This window comes from Lichenostomus cassidix, chromosome 10, assembly GCF_008360975.1.
Source record: "Lichenostomus cassidix isolate B80296 chromosome 10, HeHo_3.0, whole genome shotgun sequence".
In the NCBI taxonomy this organism is placed as follows: domain Eukaryota; kingdom Metazoa; phylum Chordata; class Aves; order Passeriformes; family Meliphagidae; genus Lichenostomus; species Lichenostomus cassidix.
Window position 1 is genome coordinate 6,340,345 of NC_139491.1, and position 25,097 is coordinate 6,365,441.

General features: G+C 41.7%; 1 protein-coding gene across 11 annotated transcripts in view; it reads left to right on the plus strand.

Moving 5' to 3' along the window:
- The window catches only part of AKAP13 (A-kinase anchoring protein 13), a 201,322-nt gene that overhangs the window by 9,903 nt on the left and 166,322 nt on the right, over positions 1-25,097 (plus strand). For 9 of the 11 annotated variants that reach the window (XM_085070408.1, XM_085070415.1, XM_085070412.1 and 6 more), the window contains exon 2: positions 10,683-10,737. The exons of the other annotated variants lie outside the window; for them this stretch is intronic. The gene's annotated coding sequence lies outside the window, so the exon portion shown is untranslated. The remainder of the gene's footprint in view (positions 1-10,682; positions 10,738-25,097) is intronic. 11 annotated transcript variants of the gene reach the window in all.

Here is a 25,097-nt window from a genome sequence, read left to right on the forward strand (position 1 = left end):
TTTGGGAATACGCCCGAGCTGGGGAATGCAGAGTCAAGCTCTGGGATTGTGCCTTCCAGCCAGGGAGAGTTGCAGGGTGGCGATGGCATGGACCACCCTGCACGTTGGGAACTAATTGTCACCTCTGCTTCGTGCTCAGCTTCCAGCTGTCCCTTGGTGAAGAGCAATGTTTGGATGCACACTGGGCGCTCAGCAGTGTCCTGTGATGATTCAGGAGTAATCCTGTTTGTGCCTTCTCTGTGATTTTAGCAAACTTGAATTCACTGCTCAGTGCAGGATGCTGAACCTCTGGTGCTGTGATGTGCCAGGTTCTGGGTGTAGCTGCCTTGATCAGTGTCCTTGTCCTGCCAAGGAGCACAGGCAGGATCAGAACAGGCACTGATTTCTGTTTGCTTCTTTAAATTATCTGTGTTAACTCCCTGATGTCTGTTATTCAGAAAATAAATTTGGCCTCATACGTCCAACCCAGAAAAGTGCTTATATATCCAGCAGCCAGGAAATTGAATGAGTCCTGATCTATTCTTAATTTCTTGTGTTTCCTGTGGTTTTATTGTTTGTGTTACCAGCCCTAATATTTACATACTTTTGAATGAGCTTTTCTTTTTTTGGAAGATACTGCTTTGTTTATATGCCTTGCAAAACAGGTTCTTCCATTTTTTTTTCCAAATAACCAAACAACTTACTTTCTCAAAGGAGTGGGAGAAAAAAAAAAGATTATAGGAATCACCAAAGGGAGATATCTAAGAATAGATTTTTTTTTTTTTTTAGTTGATGATATGCTAAGACTCATTCTGAACTTGCATCTATCCTTCCAAATGCCCTTGGGCTCTTTAAGAGCTTTGTAAAACTTCTTGCATATGAAATTAAGTGCTTGTGGGTGCTTTATCAGAATAGCAGATGCATTTACAGTTGACATTTTAAATGCAAAGGTGCTTCCACGAAAAATGCTTGTAAGAACAAAGCTGTAGTTCCCACTAAAACCCCAAAGACATGGGAAGACAAGTCCGTGGAGTCTGCTGTGTTAATGTTTAAAAGTAGTAGTGGTGAGTGTTGTTCATCTGTGTGTCTCTGGAAACTCATGTAGTCTTTTTTATTTTTTTGTAAAGTAAGGAAGATTTCAGTTACATTCCTTGCCTTTCATCTGGATGTGCAGGAGTGATGGAGCAGATGTTCTTCAGGAGGTGTGTCCCTTGGCACATCAGCTGGCTGCCTTTTCCATGGATGTTTGCTTTCCTTTAGTAATCCTTTAGGAAGTAATTTGAAATTGCCAGTTTTTAAAAAAATTAAGTGTTCTCCATAGAACTTGTGATCAGGCTTTATTTGCAGGTGTTACTGTTCTGTGTTGAATTTCCAACTAATCTTAAAAATACGGTTTTTTTTTCAAAAAAAAATAGAACGTCGGGACTTTTTCTTTCAAATCTCTTCTTCCTGCCGTGAAATAAAACCTATTTGCACGTTGATGAATAGTGGCTGGGAAGCCTGTCTGGTTCTGCAACAGGATCCATAAATAGCATTAGTGTCTGGTTTACTTTGGGAAGGAAGGTGTCCCGTTGTGGCAGTGGCAGGAGGGGAGCCTTTGCACTCACTCCCAGTAAAGTTGCCCTGTCTGGGCAGTGTTCACCAGCACGAAACCTTGAGAAACATGATACAGTGTCTGTGCTGAGATACAGAACCCCTTTGAAAGCTCAAGAAAGTACTGACATTTATAGAAATGGGTAATACTGGCCTTTTTATTTTCTCTGTCCCTCTGCTGTGAGCTCAGAGAGAACTTGGAGGATCATAATATGGGGTGAAAAAATGTTTCCCCCATCACCCTTCCTATCTGTTGCTGCAGGGATGCAGGGATGTGGTCCATGTCTAAAGCTCCAGTGTCTTGGGGTGGATGGGACAGCACTTGGAGTAGCTGTTCTAGTTGCCAAACTGGATCTGGCAGCTCATTATCAAACCTGTTGGGTCTCAGGATTGAAGTTTGGATGAAAGCCTCCGAAATGCACTCTTCCACCTAGGATATTTTCAGGTTTGGTCTTCGGAGCATTTGGTTTGTGGCACAGTTGCTAAAGGAGAAGCTGTCCTCTGTGCTAGATCAAAAATCAGTTTATTTTGGAAAATGGAAAGAAAATGTTCAGGGGTGGCACAGTTAACCATCTCTGATACCCCAGAAGGAATCATGAATGCAAAAAGGCAGTGGCTGGGAATTACCTTGAAATGGATGAGGCTCGGGATGCTTGTGTCCTGTTTGGATGGCAGTGGGCAAAATGAAACTAGGCAAAGTTTCGGAACTGGACTAAAAAACCAGTTTAATTTTCTCCCCTTTAATGAAGACAGTGGTCAAACACTCCCTTGCCACGTGGTATTTTCCTTTTCTAAACTGCTTGTGGCACGGTTCTTGCTGGATGTTGTGAAATGTAAATAACGCCAAGGTAGTGAACTCGGCATTCCCAGTTCCTTGGCAGTGTTGGAGAATGGAAACATCTGGCCAGGGCCTCTCTGGTTCACTTCCCTTGCACAGCTCCTGCTTCGAGCACAGTACGTGCTGCAAAGTCCTGCAAACCCTCTCCTTAACTTTTCCACATCTGCACCACAGCAAACGGAGGAAAATCTGGAGGGTCAAGTGAGTGATGAATTTTTTTCCCTTTGTGGGTATTTTAGTGCAAGTCATGAAGGTTTTTGGTGTTCTGATGCCCTCCTGGGATGTGGGACAGACCTGTGCTCTTGGCACAGTCCAGCTCTTCTGGTCTGTGCATCTCTTGGGTTTCACTCTCAAATCACAACCCCTCTCTTGGAAAAGGTTTAACTATTCCCTGTGTCTCCCGTTCAGATTATTCAAATAGGCTGTGGCAGGGTGTGAGCCTCCCTGGAAAGGATGTGTTGCTTTGATAGAGGCTGAACTATTTTTTACCTCTTAAAGAAGAGCAGGAGCTAAGGGGACAACACAAAATTGTAGCAACAAGTGCAGAAGGAGGGTGGGAAACCACGCTGGTAATTCATTGGCGTTTCCTCTGAGCTTGGGTGGGAGATCTTCATTGCTTTTTACTTAGTGGGCATAAAAAGCCTCAAACAAAACCAAAACCAAACAAAACCCCAAAACCTAAGTAACCATGCAAATAATGCAGGAAATACGTAGAGAATGTTTTCATGATTGGTAGAGATAGTAACTGGGGCTTCAGAGCTTTCAGTTGGCTACAGGATGTAAATAGTGCTTGTGTTGGTATGGGTGGGTGTTGTGTACCAGCTTCATTGACAGTTTTGACTCTAAAACTGACTTTGTGAACTTCAGATAGTGCTTTGAAGTTGTTTTCATTACATTTCAGCTAGAGGATTTGTTACGAATTTTGTCCTGTTGGTGGAACTTGAAATTGAGATGTTGTCCTCACAGGTGTTTTCATGGTGGTGTTGTGGTTTTGTTTTGTTCTTTTAATCACAAATCAGGAAAAATGGATGGGAGAAGGAATGGGATGATCTTGTCCCTTTTTAAAGGTAGGAATGTCAACTATTTTTCTCTTTTCTTCCACTCATGTGTGTGGTGAAAAAGAAATGTCAATTTTTAAACAGATCAAACATCTTTCTAGCATAGCATTGGCTTGAAGTGAGGCTGCATGGCCAGGTTTCAGTGGGTTAGGGATATATTGGGTGAATTAATAGAACCATCTATGATGCATGAAAACTTTTGCATGTTTTTAAAGCTTTCAGTGTTTTTTTCCACTGCTGTAAATATGTGAAAAAATGTTTCTTTATGGGAAACCTTAACTGTGCTAGCTGGGGACTAATTCTGCATGCAATATATCCTGTTCTGAAAAACGTGGGTTATTCTTAACATAAATTACATACTCAGAATTAAATAAGATTAAAATTACAGTGAAGACAGACTAATAAGGGTTTTACTCTGCTGAGGAATTTGACTTAAAGCCTGCATTGGAGCCTGAAGTTGAATTTGAGCTGCCAATTCAGCTGAAGTGTAAAATGCCTTCCAGTCTCAACTGGAGTAAGCTAATGCAGGGTTTTAACTGAATTACATTTTTTCCCCCTCTTTTTCATTGGACAGATTTATAAAGAATTATTTTGATGATTTTATTTTCCCCTCTGAATAGTTCCAAAAGCTAATGCAAAGCATTGTTACATAGTGGAGGAGTGGACAGCAGAATGTTTTGGTGATCTCCAGTGTCACTTCAGGATTTCCAGCTCTGTAAATAAATGCTCAAGGCAAAGGTATTAGTAATATTATAATTTGGTGAACAGGAAGTCTACAAATAGCCATGGTATTTTGCCATAATTACACTTGCAGTGGTGCAGGTGTGGAGCCTTACCCATAGCCAGGAAAACTGGTGCTCCAAATAGCTTTGTAAGAGCATGTGGATGAGGAGGTGGGACATAGGTTTGAAGGAAGCAAATTTGAATTTAAAGGTTTAAAAAATATTTAAAAAGTTTCAGGACATGTGTTGCTGGTGGCACTGCTACAGTGTCTTGGCATTGTAACAGCAAAACCAAACTGTCCAAACCCCCATTTCTTCAGAAATTACAAGATTCCCTGAGGTTTGGGTTTGTTTTTGTTTTTTTTTAATGGATTATGGTTGTCTTAGATTGATGTGCTGCTGGTTCTGCTCTGGGCTCAGTTGTATTTGTTACTATGGTAGTTTTGGCTCATGCTTCTCACACCCAAATCTTTCCTTCACTTATGTGATGCAAAAATCCTTTTCTTGGTTGTGTTGGTGACCAGAGCAGCTAAGTGTGAGTCTTGAGCAGCTGGTTAGGTGACACCCTACGTATCCTCCAGATAGTGAGAGTGTTCAAGCACTTCATTAATACTTAACTTGAGCTCTATCAATGAGATGGCTGAAGGAAATGAAATAGTGTCATTAAAATAATGCTGCCAGAAATGCCTGAAACAATCTATATTGGGAGATTGACTCATCCTGCCCTTGCTCTGGGAGCATGGCTGGATGCAGTGGGAGGGTATCCTGCTTTTTTTTCACAACTTCATGACCTGATACCACCAGCCCATGAGTTTATTTGGGAACAGGCTGCTGAAGGAGAGATGATATGCAAATGGGAATGTTTCTGTGGGTGATGCTCATAGCTGAAATGGTCTTGGAGTAGTTATTTTGAGATGAAATCTTGGCTCATGTTCATTGAGCTGAACTGCTGAGAGCAGCCTGTGATGTGGAAGAAAAAGGGATGGGGAGAAAGGAAGCAGGTGGTGAGAGGATGTGTGTGCCAGAGAAGTGAAGAACCACTCATGTTATCTCTTCCAAGCCCCCTGTTTTTCCTCCCTCTAGAGATGGCCATTATTTCAAGTGGGTCCTGAGGTTTTGAAAAAAAAGGTTTGGTATGTGTGTGAGCAGCAAGTATTCAGAAAACTGCTGTGCTGTCTGTAAACCTAACATGGAAGTTTATAATGGAGATGTGTGGTGATGTCTTCACTTGAATTTGGCTGTGAAGCTTTGAGGGGCTGGACTGGGGCATAGGAAAATACTTGTTGCCAGCCCAAATGGTCTGGTTCAAAAGTAAATAAATACTTGCAAAAGATTGTCTCTGTCTTGCTTAGTACTGTTCCTGAGTGTTTCTCTCAACTTTGGATGTTCTTGTAGAAATAACTCCTTCTTAGCCTAAAAAGCAGTACTTAAGATATTTAGACAGAAGTGGTGCTGCCTCTCCAGAAAGGAATATTTGTATAAATATTCAAAGTGTCCAGTTAATCTGGCACGATTGTGACCAAGACACGATACTCTGCCTGGGTGCATTTACACTGTAATTCTGAATGGTTTGTGCTGTGAGTCTCTGATGGCTTCAGTGCTGCCTTTTTGTTATAAATACAGCGTCTTCTGGGCTGTTGTTTAAAGACTCTTTTGGAAGCCTGATTTAATAGTGGAGCTGAGTGAATAATTCAAAACCTTTTTATCAAGTACTTGTTTAAATTCTTAAATGAGCTCACCATAACCTTTTTATGTACCCCTCCTGCATGTGTCATACAAATATTAGAATAATTGAGTTTTACTAGTGCGAATGTTTCTGTGAAGCAAATTTTTAGAGCTTGATGTATGACTGTTTATGGAAAGGGGAATGTTAAAATCTCACACACCAGTGTCTATGCCAGAAACTTGTGCTGGCTTACTTAGGAAGAGGATGGGGGGTGGGACCCTGGGCTTTGTTGGAGCAATCCTAACTGAGCTGGTTTGTCAGACTGACTTGTTTGCAGTTTAAAAACTGAACACATGCATTTAAAGGAATTCCAGATATATCTCTCTTACAGGCCATTCTACAAACAGTAGCAGTACTTAGTTTAAAATATTTGCTTTTTTTGAGATAAGTACTATTTCTGACTCTCTTTTCTTTTCTTCCCCATTTATATGAGACGAAGCAGCACATTCAAAATGCATCTGCTTAGCATCACTGAGTAGCTTAACAAAGGGATGCAGATGAGAGAAAATCCATAGTTAACCTTCCAGGTTTCATCATCCCTTGGCTTGAAGTCCAGTCCAGGCTGGAGGAGAGCCTCACAGATTGGTAATTTGAGTAGATTTAACATGCCTACTCACATGTATTAATGTTTGCAGCCTTGCTGGTGAAAGCTCATTAGTGTTAAGTCACTTCTAAGTACTGATGGTCTTTAAAAGGCAAATGAAAGCCTTGCAACCAGGATGTGTGCAGAATTGACATCCATTTGTCTTCTGCCTCTGAAGAAAAATTGAAGACTTAAAAATCGAAAGCCAGCTCAAGAAACAGGAGTTGAGGATCAGGCAGGGAACTGGGAGATGCAGTTTTCTCAGTGCAGAATTGTTGCTTAATTGGTTACACGAATTTAGTCAAGGCTGTTCTTGTTTGCAGACAAACCTCCTCCTGTGCATGCTCTGGCAGTCCTCTAACCTTCCTGGCACTGCTAAGCTTTTGCTGCTGCTTGCCTCGAAGATGAGATGGAAAATCCTTACTCTTGCAGTGCGTCATGAGTTTGCAAAGCCTGATTTGCATGTGCAGGATTGGCTCTCTGAATTTTGGATTTCTTTGCAGATTTTCCTCTCTGAACTCCGCTGCAGCCACTTTTAACAGTCTAAGTGTTGTTATTGCAAAGCTGCCCAGGAACATGCTGAACTCCAGCACTGATAATGCCACACACCCCTTCCAGTGTATGCAGAAATCTGGAATTGCAGGCTTGTGTGGCAAAGAAGTGCCCGTTGAAATCTTCCATTGCCTTCAGTCACAGCTGTTGCAAATGTAACTCCTGACAGTGCAGATGCTAGAAACTGGGCATCTGTATATCTGTACTAAGGGCTATGAGAAACATAATGTGGTCGTTAGAAATAGGAACTTCTAGGTTTTGGGGTTACTAAAAAAACCAAAGTGACCTCGAAACCCTGGCATCATGACAACCAACCTTGAATTTGCAGAAGGCGGGCAATGAAATGTAAGAACCAAGTAAACCTGTTCTTTTTTTGGCTTTTCTGAAATTGTCATATGTGTAAAGTCATATTTTCACTGTACCAAATGAGTTGTAGCCAGCTCTATTCCAGTGGGCATGGGCCATTATGGTGTTGTTGTAGTCTGTCAGTTTGAGTGGGAAGAGTGTTCAGGCTTGGTCTCACTCCCTTGCATCACCTGCAGTTGGGTCTTTATCAGGCTGAAAAGACTTGAGCAAGGAACATCTCATTTGTGCCTCTTCATTTCCTTGTGATGCAGTGAGTATCAGCTCTGACTTGCCACTGTGGATTCCTTGGAACTGAAAACAAACGGGAAATTTTGTGTGGACGTCTGCTTGTTTTTAATTAAATATTGGTGTAACAAGAGTTGTTTTGTGACAAGAAAGACCCAACAATCTTACCAAACATGCAGAACAAGCAGGCTATGTCTTGTCATCCCATTACGACATTCTCACTGTAGGAAACACCCTTTGTGCTTTGATAAATTTGTCCTTATTCATAGTGTGAAACTGCAAATTAACATGTAAAATTGCTTTTGTGCATTGTAGATCTATAACAGTTCGTTGTCCATTCAGATTTGTGTTGCAAAGTCTCTGTGAAGATAGGGGAGCAATATTACCTTGTTTATTATGGAGGGAATCTGAGACTTGGCAGCTTTTTCTGAGGTACCCATTAAATCTGAGCGTTTGCAGAGTTTGCTGTAGTTTGTGATTGAAGTTGGTGGTTGCAACAGATTCCACTGCAGCACAAAGTGAGGAGAGTAGGTGCCAGCTGAGCTTTGCCTGGAGTGATGTGTCTGAAGAGATGCAGGCTGGGGTGAGAATAGAAAGAGGCTGTTGTCTCCTCATTCCCTGATTCTTTGATCACTGAGAAGAAATTATGTGACCACTGAGCAAACTGATCTGTACAGTTTGTGCTCAAGTTCTGTATAGTATATGTAAAATAACCTCAAGGAGGAGCTGGATCAAAATAAGCTCTGGATTTTGCTGTAGCTCGTTGCTTTTTGGTTGCACATGGGTATTCTGCAAAGCAAGAGTTAATTAGTCAGCCTTGTCCTCATTTACATAAGTGCCATTGATACTTCACCCTCCCTGTGGTGACCTGTGAACCATCTTTGTTGGGTCTTCATGCCATTCTAGCTTTGGTTATTCCCTCTTTCTGCCCAGCAGATATTTATACTCCATCCTTGTCTAATTCAAACTGGTACCTTTAAGTTTTCCCATTCCCATAACAGTGTGTTAAGAAATAAATTATTTTTGCTGGTATTTATCTCATTTAGCATTGTCAGAGGGGAAAACAGTTAAAGACTTGATGTGTATTTGGACTGGATGGAATAATGATGAGGTATAGCCGAGTTACTTTCTTTCTCTTAAAGCTGCTTGTGATTTTCTGCTGTGGATATTTTGATTCTTGTTTATTTTGCTCCTTCATTTGGAGAAGAATAGTCTGAGAGAGGGGAAGGAAGAGGCAGGGTTTACCCCTGTAACCATCATTGTTAGCCCTAACTTCTGGTAGAGTTTTGCTGCTTTGGCTCGACTTTTTTAAACTTGAGAAATGTGTTTTTGTTTGCGTTTCCATCTTGTTGCACTTAAAAACTGTTCTAACTATACCAGAATGTTTGAACATTAATGGGGGAATATTTTTCAGAGCCTTGATAGAGTTTCCAGGCAGCTTTTCATCCGCCAAATACTGTTCTGGGCTCTCACTGGTGAGATTTTCCTTGGTTTGCTCTGAGAATCTGCAAAGCAACTGTTCAAAATTGCTGACACATGTTAAGTAATGTGGAAATTACCATCTTACCCCATTGAAGTCTGAGAGTGCTCATGTCGACAAGAAGAACAAGATCTGACCCTGAAAATGATATGTGAACAGTCTCAATCTGGAGACCATTTCTAGTGTTTTCCCTCTGACTCTGGCTAGTTTATCCTTTTGGTCTTAGGTATTTTCTAAAAGATTATATACTCAGTCTCTTAAAATATACCACAATCTGCCTTGTCCATGTATTTTTGAATGATTCAATTGAATTATTCAATTGTATTTGGTGATGCCAACTTGTGAGCAAAATCTCAATTCTGTAATTGAGTATCAGGAGAGTTGATGCTGCTTCTAACAATCATGGCAGTGGTATAATGCTTATTTAATAAGAAATCCATCATCTTCCACCTCCCTCCTCCAAACTTCTAGTTTTCAGCTTTGGAGCAGCTGTAATCAGCCTGTACAACTTCCCTTCCTCCTCTCATGAATAAATCCAACTACCTTATCTTCTCTATCGGAAAGTCTTCCCTGGCTTTAGCAGCCTCTGGAGGAGGGTATAAAAGGGGCTTTCACTGGCTAACAGGAAGCGAAATGAATGGAGGAACTTTTGATAATGCCCTGTCTGTCTGAGCAGGGGATCAGCCCGACTAAATTGCAGCAGATTAGTGAATGATAGTGCTTCAGCCGGGGCCAGAATTATAAGTTTTTAATCTTGGAACAAGCAATGATTTCTTCCTCCTAAACAGTGGTCAACTCCCTCTTTGATTTGGAGGCTTGCAGTCATCCATATTCAGTTAGTTTGGGTGTGTGGTTTCTTTTATTTTTATTTTTTTTCCAGTCTGCATTCATGAGTCTCAACAAGTTTTGAGGAGTTTTTTTGGTAGCAGTGATTTTGGTATGACCTTTATGGCCACATGCCATTTTTGCCAGTAACTTGTACTTTGCTTTGGATTTTTAGGACTATAATGAAGTCTTGTTTTTCCCAGCTTTCTTAATATTGATACATTTCTTGCTGCCTCAGTCTGTTGCAATTAGCCCTGGGGTGGTTTGGGTATTTTTTTATAAGCAGCATTTTTGTTTCTGGCCACCTTCAGCCTTACTCTTTGTGTACATAAGTGACTCCTCCTTGATTCCCACCCCACAACTTGGTTCAAACTTTCTGGTAATCTAGCTCAGTGGGAGGGAGAGATGACTGAAAATCTAAATGGAGCAGCTTAGCTAATTGCCTTAGGCCTGACTCGTCTGCTGGATAACACTAGTTTTATTGCAGTCCAACGTGATTGACATTTGGGGAATTGCACTGGTATAATGCTGGCAGCAGCAGTGAAAAATCTGCCCTATTGTTTCTGTTAGGTTTGCTGTCTGGGGAGGACCTTTTTGTTACAAATAATTATCTGAAAGGCAACTAATGGAGTGAATTTACTTTTTCATTAAATCACTGACTTTTCCCATTTCCAAGAAAAAAGTGAAATAATACCCTATGTACTAAAACTTTGCCTTGTTCTGTGTTTTTTTCAGGCTTTTTTTCTTGGATTTTATTACTGGAAAACTCTCTAATGACAACTTTGCTTAGGTAAGTGAAGCAAGATTTTTTCCTGTGGTTTTTTTTTAGAATCACTTCCCCTATGCTAACTTCTTTTGCATGTTGGGTTGTAATGTTGTGCTGCCAGCCAGCTGTGCTGCGTGTGCTGTGGTTAAAGGCTAGAAAGACATTGTAAACAAAAGTGGGGATAATGCCTCTAGTATGACATAAGGACCTCATTTATTCATTTAATCAGATGTAGTGGACACAGTGCAGAATAATGAAATACAGGCTATATCTGCATATTACTGCACAATCTCATCAATTTATAATATTTTTTAAAGAGATGCTCTGCATTTTTTTTCCACTGGAAAATAAACTTGTTGCTATCACTTAATGTCATTTTGTTATGAAATGAAACCTTCATGCTTCCAGATTGTTAGATGCAGTTGCTTTTCCTCCATCCCTTTCTCTTCCCTGTTTCCCTCAGGCAGGAGCTTCTGACATGGAGAAATCATAAAAAGCTTGAGAGTTTTAGGGGTTTTTTTAGCCCAAAGATGGGAGAACACAATCATGAACAAATTTAACACCCCCCTTTGGTCTTCTGAACCCTATCTACACCTCTGAAATGCTGAATTCCACAAAATGGGTGATTGACAGAATTTCTGAGTGTTGACTACAAGCACCTGGTCTTGTCTACTTCTAAATATCTTTGAGGCATTCTGGACACAAATCCAGTGCCATGGATGATGGGTGGAAGAACTAAGTGTGCTGCTGTACCAAAATGTACCCTGTTTTCCTTTGTGGTGGAGAGAAGATTCAACTGACCTCTGATGCAAGACAAGAAGTTAATTCCTAGACATGCAGCTAATTTGATGTGTTAGTTGGAGTTGCTTGTTGGTCTTGGATGAGGCGAAAAGCAACTGCAGTATTCACATGGGAATACAGGACCCTAACATCTCTCCTGACAAAAGTGCTGCTACTCTTTGTAAAGTGTCTGTGAAAGGGTTTTCTTTTTTCTGTCTCTGCTTTCTGCAGTGCCCACCTTCTCTTCCCTTTTGATCTCCTTCCAGTGAATGGTCAGCATGGAATCTTCTCTCCTTGAGATGAGGGACCTTGGTGTAATCAAATTGATTGTCTTAAACCAGATGTCTTCTCCAATCTGCTTTTCCCTAGTATTTGTCCCTCTTCAGGGAGGACTTCAGGAGAGTGAAGACAGACAACTGCAGAGATGCTTTTGAGTTCCCTTTAGTTTTCCTTTTGGGTAGCTCACCTAACTTTATTTATCTGCCATTCTTTTGCTGAGGTGCTGAACTCAGGGTATTTTGTGTGGCACGGCTTTTGTCTTTTCCAGAAACACACAGGAATGGGCTGGTGGCCTCCAAACTGTGGGTGAACCAGCAAGGGTGGAAAAGTCCTTAGCACAACTCTCTGAGAGCATGTCTGAGATAGATGGTTGCTTGGGATCCAGCACTGCATTGCTCCTGAGACACACTTGCCTTGGCATTGTGGTTGAGGTTCCCCCATGTCTCCCTCAACTGCTTGAGCAGTGACTGATTTGCAGCCTGAGGCTGTATTTATTGATGCCACTGCCTGTCCAGAGGGTGGAGCGGACTCTGCAAATGAGGGAAGTATTTAGGCATCAGTTTTAAATCCTTTTAACTTTTTATGTTAGACACATCTATGAATATATGCAGACTGAGCTAATAAATAACCAGGGAATGGTAGTTTAGAGAAAAGGACATAATTAATTCTGCCATGTACTCTGTTTTAAAGTCGAGTCCAGAGCAGTAATGTGTTAGGCTGAGAAGGTAAACACTGTCATTATTCAGCAGCAAAACATGTACAAGGCTGACACTGTTTTCCTCCTTTTGATATAATAGTTTTTTTGCAGTGGTTTGACTATCTTCGGTGGTCTTTGTTTGGTGTGGTAGAAGCCTGATGAAGCCCTACCCTTTCTGAAGGGTCACTGCTCCTTTATTTGAATTGAATTTTGTATTAATGCTGCTTTGCTGACACAGAACGTGTGCTGTTCCAGAAGGCTCTTATTGTTTGCTGCGGTTGGGGTGCTTGGCTGGAATTCCTGCAATATAGCTTGGAGGGAGGTATTTCTGTTTCATCAGGTGATCCCTTTTCAACTCCCCACACTGCAGTGTTAACCCAGGTCACTTAAAAAAACCCCATTTTGTGGAGATGCTATTAAACAGCAAACATGAATTGCTTTTAACTTGTATATCTTTTTTTTTCTTAACTACACCAGAGTGCAGAAAAAAGGTTTGACTACAGCAAATGCAACTTTACATGGTCCTTCAAGGTTAACATGTTTGCAGCTTTTTTAGTGGGGTGAGGGATTTGGGGGAGTCCTTGCTTTGCATCTTAAAGCATCTAAAGCTGCTGTGAGAATGATGCTAAAAGGAATAGTTGTCATGGTGTAAAGTTACATAAAGCAAGGTAGTTAACTTTTCAGCTTGTATGAAAACTAATAATAGGAAAGAAAGCTAAAGTGATTGTAGTTTGAAGTCCCCCCCTTGCTATTACTCCTAACACAGCCTCTCTCCTCTCCTTCATACTTCTCATTTTAGCAAATTTCTTCATGTATAGTTACACAGAAAAACAATCAAAGACTTCATACACCTATTTCTATCTTGACTGTGCTCCACACAACTCACCCTGGATATCAGATCACTTGAGTTTGCGTAAGTGAAGATAGGTGTATCCAAAGTGGGTTGGTGTTGTGCAACCCCTCAGTGCCTCTTCCTGTCGAGTTTTCTTACAAGTTTTGCAGCTCTGGCTCTTCCAGCAGAAGTCTTGGGCAAAAAACACTCATGGAGACATCAGTGGAATAGCTGATGCAGCTCAGCAGCCACCTCCTAAAATAAGTGATGGAAGGATGCCTGTTTCTCTTAGCAGTATTTTCTTTGGAAGATGAGCATCTCCTCAGCGTGTCCTTGGCTCTCTGTGTCTCCCTAGCAAACTATAGCACTGAATACTTCTTCTTCCACTGTTCACAGCTCAATTTCAAAGTATTTCTGTGGTCCTTCAGGGTCTGCTCCGTCTGATTGCAGATAGCTTGCAAAACTCCCAGGAATTTGGAGAGGAAGGGAATCTTTCCTTTGTATGGATCCAAAAGAAGTTGTGTGTTGTCAGCTTGCACAAGGTCTTTCTTCAAAGTATGAAAAGTTCTTTTTAGGAGGAGGGAACTGTTAGAAAATTACTAGTCCTTGGTGGGTGGCATGAGCAGCACTGACTGGAGGGGCAATTGTTCTGTGGTTCATGTGCTGTTTATTTTGCAGCCAGTGATCTTTTTATATTGCTGAAGCAGATGGAGAGATTCCCAGTTCCACAAGCATGACCCTGGGGGAGATTCGCTGGTTTTAGGTTTCACCACTTGGATGATGAGGTTAGCCTGAGACAGAGATGCATCCCTGTGTATGGAGATGGTCTTGGCCCAGATTTTGTCTGGTGATGTAAAGCCTGAGAAAGGACCAAGAGGTCAGCTTCAGCTTTTTAAGGAATGTGATGTATGGTCATTCTGTGGTATGTGTGGACTGCTGCTTTTATATTTCAAAAAGGGTAAAAAATTTACTCGCAAGCTTATGTGTTTTTTTTAAAATGCTCTAATTAGAGCTACAATTAGCTCTAAAGTAGAACCTACTTTAGACCTCCATAAATATTTATATCTGTGATACTGAAACACTAATGCTAAAGAATCCCGAGGGATTTTCACATAGCTACAAAGCAAAGAACATTTCTCCCATTCTCTGCCTCTTAGCACCTTTTTTCCATTTCACCTACTTCCCTTCTGAGCTAAGCAACATCCTCAATCTTCACTCACTGGCACTTTGTATTTTTGCACCTATGGCAATGTTAAATAATTACTCAGCATTTCTAATACTTGTTACAGAACTGAGCTCCTGCTTGTGTTAGTTAAAGGTCTGACATTTTGGACAGTTTCTAGAAAACTGAAGCTCTAAAACAAGCTAAAATGAATAGAATCTTGTTTCCTCTTTGCTCACATGGGCACTTATTCACTTCCCCATCTGCTTTGACTTTGAAGACTGCTGAGGTTCTTCCTCTGTCTGACCCACTTGGCATAAGCTAGAGAGGATTGTCTTTCTTCAATAGCCAAGTTTATAGGGTTTCAGCTTGTTCGTAAATAATCATTAGAGTTTTGAGTGCTGCCTTTCTCCTTTCTCCTTCAAAACTGAATCACTGTTGCTTGTGTACAAATTGGAGAAATGTTTTTTCAGTCTGTAGATAGAGAGGAGAGTCTGTGAAGTCACTAAGCACAAGAAAATGTAAAGTGTGCTGAGGAGATTTCAGTAAGGATCTGTGAATTTATCGAATCCATTTTCAGTTTGTGATCTCAGCACAAAACAGCATCAGCTGTAGAGGAGGACTTTGCTCTTCTAGTCCTTGTACAAACACAGTTCCAGAGAACAACATACAGGACGTGGATATGCAGAGGCATCTTTATAGGAACATGTAAATTTTTAGTGTACTTGAGTGAAGGACAAGGTGTTACTCTGCCTTTGCTTTCACACTGAAGTACCTGCACCACTAATTGGTTTGCATGTGGGAATTGTTATTTTAAGGTAGCATTAAAACTCTGAGCTTTATTGAGGTTCTGCAAACCAGGCTCTCTGGATTGGAACTTTCAGGCCTTGTGATCTGCATGTGGTCCTTCTGGCCTCTTGGTAGCAGGAGATAGCAACCCTCTGTGGAAAGATAGGCTGTAATTTTGTCCTGCTTTGAGCATGTGGGATTCCAAGTTATTTCCTCTGAGATGTACTACTGGTATAAACAAACTGTTTTGTTTAGTATAAGCTCTTTATCCTGATAGGATTTGAGACATATTATAAAGCAATCACTATAAATTTAAAATAATATTTGGCATTATTTAAATAAACATAAATCAAGATAGTGTACAAACAACACAAGTTCCCAGCCCAGGGACCTGAAAGACAGAGCTACTTGGACATAGGCTGTGTACTTTTTGACCATTTTCCTGTTAAACTTAAAGCACTGTGCACCTAATTAATACTTTTTAAATCTATGTCAGTGATAAAACGGATAAATATTGCAGTGGGCACAGATTTTAGTGCTAAAATTACAGAACAGACATAAAAGCATGCAGGATGAGTAGATGTTAAAGATGACGGATATTTTTCTGATATTTCTGTGCAGCATCTTTGCCACCCTGGTTGGTTTGATACAGAGGACTCCAAATTGAAGCCTTTAAGCTGGAAAGGGTAAATTGCTGGGTGGCTTGTTGTGAAAGGTCTTGTAGACTGTGGGAGTGGATGAGTTATTTCAAAAACATAATGCTGGAAAGAAATTTCCATGCCAGGCTGTTAAATTTCATTGCTGTGTTAATTAGAAAGGAGGAAGCCCCTTATTTTATGAAGTTTTCCAACTCAGTCGAAGCTCTATCACATTAGATGTGACAACTAAATGATCAACTACTTGTCTGGATGCCAGGAGCCTTGTACTTCCAAATTAATTGTATTTTTATGAGGCAGTGTTAACTTTTTGATAAATAAAGCTTAGGCCTTGGAAAAAGCAGATGCTGATGAAAATAGGAAGGGATGGGGAGGAGAATATAATGTTCTTGGTAATGAGGTGACCTCTGGTGCTCTAATTTCAGTTACCAAATAGTTTGGGTTTTTTTGTATATAAAATGTATAATTTTGCCTTTGAGGAAATTCATTTTAGAGGGTGGAGGAGTTCATAGTCATGAGTTCAGCTGGTAATCCAAGAGGGAATTCAGTATCTTCATAGATGGAAGGTGTATGAGTTTTTTTTAGTTCATCAAGCTTTTCAAAAATGTACAGATTTGCAGATGTGTGAGGGACTGGGGGGAAGCCCTTGCCTCTAAGTGGTGGTAAAATTTAAAACTCTTACGGGTATGGCTCTGATCAGCACTCATTTCAATGTTCCCATAAAAAGCTTATGACTTGGCAGCGTTTCAGGGACCAAAAAGAAAAAAGCTCTGTATACAACATGTTTTATTAATGTTGAAGGAGTAATATTGCTGTGTTTCAGTGTCTGCCACTGCATAGAATAAGTTCTTTTTGGCTCTTGTACATTTTGGCTTTTCCCCTGAATAAAACAAGGTGTGACTTCACATCTGCTTTTTCCTAGTAGCCTTGTATTAATCAGGAGTATACACATTTCCAAGTTTTGGCTAGGTTTCATCCTTTTTCCTTCTTATTTCTCCTGTGTTGCAGAGTAAATTCACGGTTCTTGACCCTCAACTGATACTGTAAGGTATATTTGCATAAACTTTGATGTTAAGCATCACATCCCACTTACTTGTGATGACTTTTTGCCCCCTTTTAAGCTGTATGTAAAGGTGAATTTGAAATTAGGCAGCTGAGAAAGAAATCGTCTGTTAAAACTTGGCAAATGTGGTTGAACTAATAAAAGCAAATATAAAAAAAAAAAATACTTTTAAGGGAAACCAGTACTGTAAAACATGAGCTTCAAGATGAAATTGCTGAAGATAATCCATGCAGCCAAAGTGCAAGAGGAGGCAGATAACACAAGTCAAGCACAAAATCACAATTTACAGCCACATACCGGTGTTACTTTGGTAAGATTACCTCTGCGTGGGGCTTGGCCGGCGATCAAGGAATGGCTTAGGGAGCTGGCTGCAGTGGGATCGGATGGCTGGCGGTGTGCAAGGCATCGGGGCACGCTCTGAAACAGGAGTCTGCCCTCAAATCCTCAACACCAGCCTCTTTCAGAGAGTGCTGCACTGCCTGGCTGTGGGACACAGCCTGGGATCTGCACAGCCGGAGAGGTTGGGGGTATGTGACTGCTGAAAAGTAGCTTTTATTCTCAAAGTTTTCTGCGGGTTTTGGCTGGAGTAGAGTTAAGGTTTTGCATGGTAGCTAATATGGGGCTGTGTTTTTGATTTGCTCTGGAAACTGTTGATAACAGGGAGGTTTTTGGTCCTGCTGAGCAGAGCTGACACACAGCCAAGGCCTTTTCTGCTTCTTGCCCACCCCACCAGTGAGCAGGATTGGGGCACAAGGAGTTAGGAGGGGACACAGCTGGGACAGCTGACCTCAGATGGTCTGAGGGATGTCACAGACCATATGGAGTCATGGTGAGCATACAGAGCTGGGGGAAGCAGGAGGGAGGAGGATGTTCAGAGAAATGGTGTTTGTCTTCCCACATCATCATCATGTAATGAAGCTCTGCTTTCCTGGAGGTGGCTGAATACCTGCCTGACCTTGGGAAGCGGGGAGTGAATTCCTTGCATTGCTTTGCTTGAGTGTGCAGCTTGTGCTTTACCTATTAACCTGTTTTTAAACTCAGTCCATGAGTTTTCTCACTTCTACCCTTCCAATTCTCTCCCCTATCACACTGGACTGGAGTGAGTGAGTGTGTGTGTGAGTCTGAATTGCAGCCTGGGGTTAAACCATACATTGACAAAGCCATCAAAATTGACATAGCTATATCTCAGTTTTACACTTCTGTTTTCTGAGTACTATTTCTCAATTAACAATTATGAAGCACTTGGAACACTTTAAAAGTGCTGTAGGATTGTAAAATACTGCATTTGCGTGTGCACGCTCTTAAACGTGGAGATTTCCAGCTCCTGCTGCGCGAGCACTTGGCTGAGTCACACAGGCTCTTCCTGACCCAGTTCTCTCCTTGTTTGCTCACTCCTCCCATTTGACCCAAGGCATCAATCCTTTCCTTGTCCACCTTCCTGTCACAGACTGTGGGGCTGTCCCTCGAGAAGCAAGCAGTTCTGCTCCAGGAGTGTTCAAGGTCAGGGTGAAGGGGGCTTGGAGCAAGCAGAATTAGTGACAGATGTCCCTGCCCATGGTTGGGAGGTTGGGCTAGGTGGTCTTTGAAGGTCCCTTCCAACCCAACCCATTCTATGATCTCCACAGAAAGCTCCTTTGAAGGTTATCATCACCCCATGACCTGTTCCAGGAATGCTCTTCCCCACACCCATGAGGTTGGGCTTTGGTTCCTGGCAGCAAACAAAATCTTTCTTCCTCTGTTTCCTTCCTTGTCTCATTCTCAGGCCCTGCACAGAGGTCTAGCAGTTGTCCTTTAGGGAAGCCATTTGGACTTTGATTTGCTTCCCCAGAGAGGAGTTGGGTGAGCCTTAGCTGCTGTTCTCCCCACAGTGGTCATGGAGATCCCTGGAACTGAAGAAGAGTTCAAGGGCAGCAGCTGGACATGGACTGAGGTTGCAGATGGATGTGTGTGTAGGTGAAGGTTGCAAGACAAAAGTGTTTAGGTGCTCCCTGTGACAGGGACACGGTGAGGAGGTGCTTTTCCAGGAGAGTTTGGGGGAAGGTTCATTTGGAGTTGATGTGGCTGTTGTGGCCAGGGGCAGTGCTTCTTCTGTAGAATAATCCTGTGATGGCAACTGCTGCCTTTGTGAGGCACTTGTGTTGCCTCTATCTGACCTGTAAACATTTTGAAACTTTTCTTTGATACTCATCAGTACTAGAAAGCTGCAACCCACCCATGTGAGCATGATTTGATTAGTTCTTTGAAGAAATTCCCACTTCCCAGATCAGAGTAGGCTGGGTTTTTCAAGAGGCTTGGTATGTTACCAGCAGATGAAAACAGAGCACTGGGGTGTCTGACAAGAGATGCAGAAATACCAACTGCTTCACCAATTGATGAAATCTCTTTGTAACCAAGCTGAAGCTCCCTGGGACTTGCTGGTGTTACCTGCAGTGCTGGCACCAGCACTAATGGCCAGAATCCTCTGAAAAAGGGAAAGCTCATGTAACTTGGTCTGCTGAGCCAAGGCTTTCATTCAGGCGTGGATAAAGCAAGGAATTTGATCAAGCTCCTACCGTCGGTCACACTTTGAGCTAAGTGAAAAGGAGTAGAGCTGAGTTGTGGAACAGAGGGTTTTTCTTGTGAAGTCTGAAGTGTTTGGCAGATCCCTGAAAAATGTGTGAGTAGTCCCCATCAATTGCCACGTATTCAGGTTCAGCTCCTTGCCATTAGCCTTGTGCAATGATCTCGCTGCATGGATGGTATGGGAAAATTTAGTTTTTCTTTTTGTCTTGTCCTGGCAGCCAGTTCCCTCAGCATCTCTTAATCTTGGATATTTGTGGCTTGAAATAAGGTGTGGGTTGAGTTGCACTGAATTCTAAATTAGGAATAAACTCAATCTAGCAAAGGATGAAAAATTCTGTTATGCTGGAACCCTTCTTGGGGGTTCTGTTGGTTTTCTTAAAATAAAATGAAGGGAAGGAAGAATACATGGTTAAGTGGTTTCAGTCGCTATTAATGTTTGCCTACTGCAGCAATAACTTGTATTTCACATCTTTTCCCAGGGGTGGGAGAGGAAGAAAGGGAAGTTGGTTGTACAGTTTTAGTTAGACTTAGTTAGCACTTGTTCAACTGGTGTATGTGTTAAAAAGCTAAATGTTGCTTTTATTTATGCCTAGTTGTGTCCAACATTTCTGGGAGTCCTGGAGTTGCAGTCTCTTGGAAGATCTAGATTCGAATTGCTGTTGTCTTTGTGGTGTTCGATGTGCAGCAGGACCTGGAAAGTTGGTATTTTTTGCAAATTTCAAGTATTCCTTGGTCCTGGCATTGCTGCGAGGTGTCATGAATGTTGTCAGCAATAAAATTTTTTTCTGGATGCCTTTTGTACTTGTTGCTGTGCTCCTTTGCAGACAGTCATTACCACCATTTTCTTCTTTACTTAATTTTTTCCGTAATTTTCTTTAGCAAGGAATGACATTCTGCAAACACATCAACCCCGGAGTAATTGAAAAGCTTCAGAGCTGAGCCTGCCGTGAGTGGAGTTTTAGATGGGGACACATTTTAACGAGGAGGTCATCACACGATCTGTGCTGTGCTCTGCTCCACGAGCTGTGTGTCTGCCATTCACCTTGGCTGGCTGCAGCTGAACCTTGGCTCTTTGTGCCTGTTTAAGAAGTTAATCTTTCTGAAAGGCTGAAAGCTGCTTGGCGTGGTGTGGTTGCCTCAGCTACAGGAACGTAAACCAGTAACACTGGGGAAAACAGAGGGATAAACATTTGCTGCTCTTTATTTGCGTGAGGAATTACAAGAACCTGGGATACATTTAGGGACTTGGAACAATTTTTGTTTGAATGCTGGCTCTTGTCATGACCTCTGCACATTTGCATAATGAAACAAAGTACTCAAGCCTTGCAATGCAATAAGGAAAATCTGTTAGGATTGTAGTCTCTTTACATCAGCTGACCTTGGTCTGACTAACAAACCAATTTGGCTTAATCCTTGTTTTTTAATTAAACATCAGATACTTGAAGGCATAAGTTACTGGCAATTAATCAAAGCATCTAGGAAGTCTGGCCATTGGTCTGTACTGCATAGGTTGAAAATATATATTGGTATTTTAAATTAAATGCATAAAGATGAAAGAAAAAAGGATGAACATAAGAACCACAGAGCTTGCTTGTTGGTGTTCCTGTGAATTGATTGCATTTGTAATTTTTTCTAAACTTAGGTTCATATTGCACTGTGGAATAATTGAAGTGTCACTCACTTGGAGGCTCTGGACTGACATTTATCAAAGTGGCCTTTTAAGAAAAAGTTGATTTCTGATGTAACCTGTCCTCTCTGCAGTGAAATCACGAGGGTGTGGGCTCTGCATCTGCTGCTGCTTGCTGTCTGTCCCAGCTTCTCCCCAAGCCCTGGGGAAAGAGATGAACAAGAGGTTTGTCATCTCAGGGTTGGAGAGTGTGTTGGGAGGATGCTGGTGTCATTCTGTGACTTTTCTGTTTTAATTTACAGTGTTGGAGCTATTTAAGCAACTTTTAAAATCAGATCCTATAGAGTAGATAAGGAAGATGTGTGCAAATATGACCCTTGTGCATTGTCCCCTTTTTTTGTGTGATGGGTGATGCCACGTGAGAAGTCCTCTTGCAGACATAAAGGTGGGGTGTAGGTTTTTTAGGCTCTAATAATGACACAGAATGATGTTTGCAGACTTTTCGGGATAATACTGGAAAAGTTGGTGTTCTTTCCTGACTGCTGTCAGCCTTTATGCTTCTGGGCTGCTGTGACTTTCTAAGATGTGTGGTCTCTATGTTACTAAGAACATGCAGCAAATAAACTTGTCCAGGCAAGACCATGACCTTGATGCACAATCATTACCTAGAGCCCTAGGCTTGAAAGAATTATTAGTGTTGGAGATGGTGGCAAGGAGTCATCTTCCAGGTTGGTCTCTATATTTAGTCCTTTAAAGGTTTTAGCTATGCTTTTGGACTGTAATTTTTTTAATTGCAAGGGATGTAAATCTTCTTGTTATAAGGGAATGCAAAAAAACCCACCCAAACTTCTTTCAATTCCTCGTTTTATGAGTATGTTCCTCACTTTTTAAAGAAAATTACAAAAGAAAAAAGTGCCTGACAGATGCTGAAGAGTGTACACCTTTTGAAGCTGTGTGGAGATGAATATTCAACTTACGAGCCAGGAGCAAGAGGTAGCAGGGATTATGTGAGAGCTTTGTGTGGGAGGAATTTCCTTCCCATGGTTTACATAGTGTAAAAGAGAAGACCCCTCTTCCCTTGATGGGAGTAGCCCCACTAAAGTCAGAGCTGCTATTCACATGGAGGAAGATTTGCAGATTGCAGTCTAATTTAGATGTATTTGTTTGTGTAAGGCTGGCCTGGTATTACAGATAATACACAATTTATTATGTCTGTGAAACTTTCAGATTTCCATCCAGTTTAAGAAGAATTTATTGGAATTTACTGCTCTGGAAAAATGAGCCTGTCATTTCCTGAAGAGTAGTAAAGAACATTGGCAAAGATTATAATGTCTTTCAAGATGTAGCAGTGTTTCTGTGTGGTGTTTGTGGGCAGCCTGGCACAGAGTCCCTGAAAGGGCAGTTTTAGGTACTGTGGTGTTATAATATCTAACCAACCTAAGCATGGCTGGTTGAGCATTGGTGGAATTTCCCAACTCTGTCCATAACTTGGAATGCACAGGAGTAGCAAAGCCTTGTAATGCAATAGAGGAGGGTGGTGGAGTTGGAATGAATTTGCTGGGAGTTGCCTTTTCATGGGGGAATCAGGAGTTTCTGCTCCCCAAAGAGACCTCGTATTGGACGTGTTAGACCCGAGGATCCAAGATCAGCCTTCATACCTTTCTGCAGCAGTACTTTTAGGAGATAAGTTGGAGAGGGGAAACCTCTTCATGTGAAGCAAAAGTGAGCCCTCACTGCAAACTGGACAGAATTGGGTCCTCAAACCGAGCAAAAGTTGCAAAACAAACTTTTTGAGGTACATTCCTTAAGCTCCCATGATTGTCTCTGTGTTGGGTTATACCCATATTTTTTTGCTGTGTTTGAGCAAACTCTGAATTCTTTGCATATGTTGATCACCTTTCTCAATACTACTACACATAAGCATTGTCTGAACACCAACAACTTGGGTGCTCATCCTTCCCATTTAAGCTGTGATGCATCTGGTGACATTTGTTTGAGAAACTTTCCTCTTCCTGCTCGTGTTCCACTCCTTGCCCTCTGAAGGTGCAGGGTTATATTTAGTGGTTTTTTCCTCCTGTCACTCCAGCTCAGAAAGGGCTGGAAAATTCTCTATCAAAAATCACTAAGAATTTTATGTCTGCCTTAGGGAATTTTCCTTCCAGTCTTTGCCTCTGCCTTGCATTGTCTTGTAACAACGTTTCCTTAGGAACAGGGTGTGCCTGAGACTCAAGGCTTGTTTTGGTGGTTAATCATCGTGGGTGCTGATGTGGAGTAAGTTTGTGGGGCCAACAGCAATGATCAAAGCTGGTTTTTATAAGGACTGATGCTGGGTGTGAGAGTTAGGGCACTGATGGGACCCAGTTTAGATGGGAAGAAACATAAGCTGCTGGCTTTTCAGCTTTCTATATGGAGGAGTACAGGACACAAAGGACTATTTTTCTAAGGTGTTTATATATTAATGCAGCAGCTGAACTGAGGAGGACCAGCATTTTTGGTAGGTGCATGAGCAGCATTTTGCAATTTTGCTTCTGTGCACCTTTAATGTTAATTTTTGTCATGTTCCATCCACCCAATACAAAACCTCTTCAGAGGATGGAAACTACAGTGGGCTTGTGCTGTTTATCTTGACTAAAGGGTAATTCTTCATGCCTCATTTTCCCATTCCATTGCTGTCCTCCAGCCTGCTTTTGTTGAGCTGGCTCCGAGCTGGGCTGCTGCTTGCAGGCAGAAGCCATGAAATAGTGTGGGAACAGCTTCTTACTGACAGAGTCTGTGAGCTGGTGATAAAGAGAAGTCCTGGGACATTCTTCTGCAGTCCACAGTCCACATTGCTCTCACGCTCCCTTCTGCCTTGTGTTTATCATACCCACTCCAAGCAGTCTGGGAAGGGGCTGCCTTTGGATTGCTTTCATTTGAAAAAAAAAAAAATGGTAGAAACGTTTGATCAATCATGAGAGGTGAGAGTAATGAGCATGGTAGTGTCATGCAGGTAATCAGAGAAATTTGACACATTTTAGACAAACTGTTGCATTGTAAACGTTATTCGCAGTGCAGCAGGCGGATGAGGGATGTTTTACTACAAGGCAGCAGTGGTGGAAGAGCTTAGCCTTATGCTTTGGGAATGAGGGGATTCTGAGCTTCTAGGGAGAAATTTTACAAAAAGAGCCAAACCCACCAAAACAGCAAAATCCCCCCATGACCCTAGACTTGTAGAAAAGCATAGCTCAGAGGCACATCTGGGCACATGTTATATGTGTGGCTCAGATGCTCTGTGGTCAGTGGAGTCTTTCCATTCTCTTTCTATGTAAGATGGCCTCAGGCAGATGCAGCCCAAGTTACCTGACTGAAAGGACTTCAAAATGACCTCTGCTTTTGTCATTTACATGCATCCGGACTATCCAGTAAAGACATGCTTACAATAAAAAGAAAACTGAATCTGCATTCTTCCCTTTTGCTTTTTTGTGGGCCTTTTGGTTCATGACTCACAGGCTCTTGTAGAGGCTTCTGAGCCAAAAATGCAGCTGCATTTTTCTGTCACATGCTGCCTTGCCAGATCCAGTAATAGCAACTATTGGGCAAGAGAGAAGAGAATAATACAACCTGCCTTACTGCAAGTGTTTGTGGAACTATACTCGTGGGAAGCTGAAGATGATTTTCATAGTGAGCAAACCTTTTCATGAACTTCCTCCATCTCCTCATCCCTATGCATGTGGTGCTTGTTAACACCTTGGATGCTTGTGGAAATAGCAGTGCTAATAAAGGACATCTCCATGGTTTATTGATGGAAGATCTGTTACCAGGAACTGAACTGTGAGATACTCCTGGAAGAGTAAGATCCAGTAGTAGGGGAGAGAGTTTGAATTTCAGCTGGGAAGTGTTGAGAAATTCTTTTGGCAAATATATTCAACTGAGAAAAGAAAAGCAAAACAGAGACCTG